The sequence below is a fragment of the Echinops telfairi genome, unplaced genomic scaffold (genome assembly GCF_000313985.2).
Source record: "Echinops telfairi isolate 266 unplaced genomic scaffold, ASM31398v2 ScPeMD7_18;HRSCAF=68, whole genome shotgun sequence".
Classification (NCBI taxonomy): domain Eukaryota; kingdom Metazoa; phylum Chordata; class Mammalia; order Afrosoricida; family Tenrecidae; genus Echinops; species Echinops telfairi.
Window position 1 is genome coordinate 16,753,834 of NW_022103915.1, and position 4,553 is coordinate 16,758,386.

The following is a 4,553-nucleotide window of genomic DNA, read 5'->3' on the forward strand; positions in this document are numbered from 1 at the left end:
ACACACACACACACACACACACACACACACACACACATACACACTGTGTTCTCCTCTCTGGTCCTGCCTTTGGCTCCATTTTCTCCTTTCTTTTTGTTTCTTTTCTCTCTCTTCCCTTGTTTTTTTTTCTTTCATTACTTTCCTTTTATTTTTTAATTTTTTCCTTCAGTTCTCTTTCCTTTTTGTCCTTTCATCATTCTATTTGCCTTTTCTCCTAGTTTTTCTTTACTATTCTCCTTCTTGCTTCTAGTTTTTCATGGTCTTTTTTTCTTTCTTCTCTTCCATTCTTTTTATTTTATTTTTAGTTATTACATTACAGCCAGCTCTCCATAGTTTCACTTTATTAATTTATTACTATTTTTTGCTATGGTATTTCTGATGGGAGACAACATTGATACCCACATGGCCTAGACACACTCAAGGCACACCTCCTGCAGCCCCACCCACTGGGCCAGAACCACTACCCACTCATATACTACCTGCTCATTGATAAACACCAGCCAATACCAGCAAAACTTGTCCTCTACTGTACTCTATAAACAGCACACAGAAAACTGAGTACACTCATTCTTCATTTCCCCCAAGAGATATGATGAGTATCTATGATCATATCAACATGCAATCATCAAATAAATACAAATACAACACCACCTTAGTGCCCTGAAGGCAAGTCCATTTTAGTTTCTATGGAATAAGATAGAATGGTGCAAACAAGTACCAAAAGAAAGAGCCAGAAACCCTTTCAGTGAAAGAAATGGCATTGGAACAAGCTTGATAAGGAATTAAAAAGAATGATATTTCAGTATTTTCAATGGTTTGAGGGAATAAAGCTATAAAAATTAAGATAAACAGAAAAATGTTCACCTAATTTTCAATAGAAAGCTAAAACAAGACTGCAGTTTGAGTTATTAACCCATAATATATATTTCACCTTTCTTTTTGATGCTCGTGATGTGCTCTGATTTGGGGGTGTCAGGCTGGTCCCCAGAGGGGGAGATCCAGCTTATCAGGGGGGCTGTTTCCTTCTCCGCCAACTGGAATTAATTCCGCTCCCTGGATTCCGCTTATTTTCTCCCACACCGCGATCTGCTTCAGCTTCAAGGAAGAAAGTGGTCTCGTAATAAAGGAATTTGAGAAGATACCTAACCAGGAGAGATGGAAGAGAAGATGAGAAGATTGAGAGAAAGCTCTGAAGAATTACGTAAAGAAATGATGCAGAAGAAATTAGAAATTAAAACCTTAAGGGAAGATTTGGCATCTAAGCAAAAACAGTTACTCAGGGAGCAGAAGGAGCTGGAAGACCAGTTGAAGTACCAGACCAGCCTAAAGGATGATGTGGTCCACCATCAAGCTCTGCCTATGCAAATTGGAAAAGAGATAGAAAAAATTACTCGCAGAAAAGTAGAAATGGCAAGGAAAAAACTTGCCTTAGAATGTGAAGCCAAGGAATTAAATGACTTCCTAAAGAAAATTGAAACTAAAATTAGCACTATAATGGAAGAGAAGGAGGATGTAATAAAAGAAGTTGAAGGAAAGCGAGCCTTACTGAAGTTAAGGATAGAGAATACAGCCAGTTGCTCAAATTATTGGAATTAACCAGAGAGAACAAGGCCACGTTACTAACTGAAAGAGGGATTTTGAATCTCGGTTTACAAAACCGTCTCATCGACAAACAGAACTACCACAATGAGCTTTCTCGTAAGCAGAGAGAAAAAGAGCGAGATTTTCAGAATTTAAAAAAGATTGAGTTGCTCTTGCAAGTGTCTTTGGATGCACTGCCTCAAACGCAAGCACTACATCAAAGGCTTCTCTTAGAGATAGATGCGTTCCCTAAAGATGATACCAGGTGGTCTGATAGAAGGCGAGAGCTCCACAAGGAAGTGGAAATAGCTGGAGGAATTTGGCCCAACAGAAAGTCTTATCCCATACAGAGTCCAAGTGAGTCGAACAACAACTTGCTGATGAAAACAAGCTTGTAAAGGAGCCAGGAAATATACGTGAGCTGGTGTTCACACTTCTCCTGATGACTCAAGTGAAAGCTGCGGAAAGAGACCAGAAGTCCAAGGATTTTCTGAGGGCTTGGCAAAAATAGACCAACATTATTAAAGAAATCAAAGCAAAGGATCTTGAAATCAGGATACACAGAAGAAAAAACGTGAAATTCATCGAAGATTCGGGGAGTTTGCTAAACTCTATGACAGTATTCGAAATGAAAGAAATAAATGTGTTACCTTGCTTCACAAAGCTCACCAGAAAGTAAATGAAATCATAGAGAGGCATAAAATATCGTTAAATGAACTTGGAATTTTAAGGAATACTGTAGTGTAGTTACTCAAGAAAGGAAGCTACAAAATAGCATGCTGAAGCATGCCAACAATGTCACCATCCGGGAGAGCGTGCAAAACGACGTGTGCCAACTTGTTGCAAAACTTCAGGAAATGAAAGAGAAGAAGAATATCCAGTTAAACAACATTGATAGGCTTTCCAATATGATCACGGTGATCGAAGAGGAGATGGTGCAGCTTTGCAAAAGTATGAAAAAGCCGTCCAGTGTCAAAATGAATGCGGTGTTCCGCTGATAGAGCAGGAGGACGTGTGCATTTTCTATGAAAAGATAAATATCCAAGAGAAGATGAAACTAAATGGAGAAATCTAAATACACATCCTGGAAGGAAAGATCTGATTCCTGAAACTGAAGATCGCAGAGAAGCAAAGACAGATCCACCTGACCGAGCAGTTCCTGCCGGCCAAGCCGTGCTCCAGATTCAGTTTTCACAGTGTACGGACAAAATAAGAGACTTGGAAAAACAGTGTATAAATCCTGAAGGTGAGAACAGAACCCGCTTCCTTCCAGGGAAAGATCGAACCGAAGACCAAATGATCAGCAAATTGGATAAGCTGGAACTGCAGCTGGTCCAGAAGGAGGAGAAGTTACTGGAGAAGAACTTCATCTACGAGCAGGTCTCCCGGCTCACGGACAGGCTCTGCAGCAAAACTCCTGCCTGCAAGCAGGACACGCTGCTCTTGGCCAAGAAGATGAATGGCTACCAGAGGAAGATCAAAGATGCTACTGAAAAACTCATGGCTCTTGTTGCTGAGCTATCCAGGAAACAAGCTCTGGCCATCGAACTCCAAAAGGAACTAAGGAAAAAAGAAGACTTCATCTACGCTTGCAGTTCAGGATAGAAATGGGTCTTCCACTCAACAAAGAGATTGAGAGAGAGTGGTTGAAGGTACTTCGAGACGAAGAAATGAATGCCTTGGCCATCGCTGAGAAGTCTCATGAGCTCATGGAAGCAGACACTCGGCAGCTGCCCAATGGTGTTTACACGGCCGCAGAGCCGTGACCCAATGCCTACATCCCAGAAGCTGATGCCACTGCCATTGCCAAGGCCATATGGTGCCCTGGCTCCTTTTAAACCCAGTGAGCCTGGCGCTAACATGAGGCACATCCGGAAGCCTGTGATACAGCCAATTGAAATTTGCAGGCGCCAGTCCAGCTCTTCCACCAGGCTGCCCTCACACCCGCAGTGGGAAAACATGAGCATATTCATTCTGGAGAGGACCTACAAATGTCCTGTGCCGCAGCAGATCACGGAATGGCTCACCTCTTTTTCCCTCTCTATATTGATTACCTTTCATAGGCAAGGGGCTGTAAAAATCCAATGAAAACACTTTTTTTTTTTACTCTGTAAGAATGCAAGGAAAATAAATGTTCAGTGAGATCCAAAAAAAAAAATTAAAACAAAAACATAGCATGTTCTGACTGTTTTTCTCTTCAGATTAACTTACTGTTTGGTGTCGGTGTATAATTTTCTAGAAGGTAGAAAGCATGTACAGAATGACTCATCTAGAATATAGCTCATGAATTTCATGAAGAGTGAACATATGCCCCAAATTCCACTCAATGGCGAGACGACGAAGACTGGCAGAATGGGTTTGAAGGGAAGTTGAGAAACAAAAATTGTATATAGTCTTGGCTATGTGAGGGTCATGGCTATTTCTAACAGGGCAAAGAATACATAATGTTTGGAGTTCACTTCTCTAAAAGGCAGACTTTAATTGTATCTCTCAGTTCACGGCCACAGAATCGATTCCAACTCAGCTCAATCCTATAGGACAGGCAGTGTTAGTCACGGTGAGAGCAGAAAGGAGTAGTCTCGAGGAGAGGCTTCTGGTTTTGAGCTACTAACCTTGTGCTTCCCAGCCCAATGCTTAACCCACTGTACTACCAACATGATAAGAACCACAAGTTAACATGCACTCTCACAGAGCATAGACTCTAACAGCAAATGGAAAAGCAAGTGCAGGTTATCCTTGGGGCTGTCAATCAACACTCCGCTGAAAAAATTTGCCTATTTTCAAGTAACGGCATACTTTAAAAAATAGCCCTCCCTGTGATCCTAAGAGGAGGCTCTTGATGCAATGAAGAAATCCTGAGATGCTGGCCAGCCGTTTGGACCCAGTAGCCACTCTGTGGGGGCAAGATGGGACCGTGTGCTTTCTGAATGACTAGAACGGGGAAGCCTATGCAGGACCTCTGCCCTGTCTGT

The 4,553-nt window shown here is 41.8% G+C and overlaps 1 pseudogene; it reads left to right on the forward strand.

Annotated features, from left to right (window-relative positions):
• The first annotated feature begins 648 nt into the window (after nt 1-648).
• LOC101640640 lies at nt 649-3,669 on the forward strand (annotated as a pseudogene).
• The last annotated feature ends 884 nt before the right edge of the window (nt 3,670-4,553 follow it).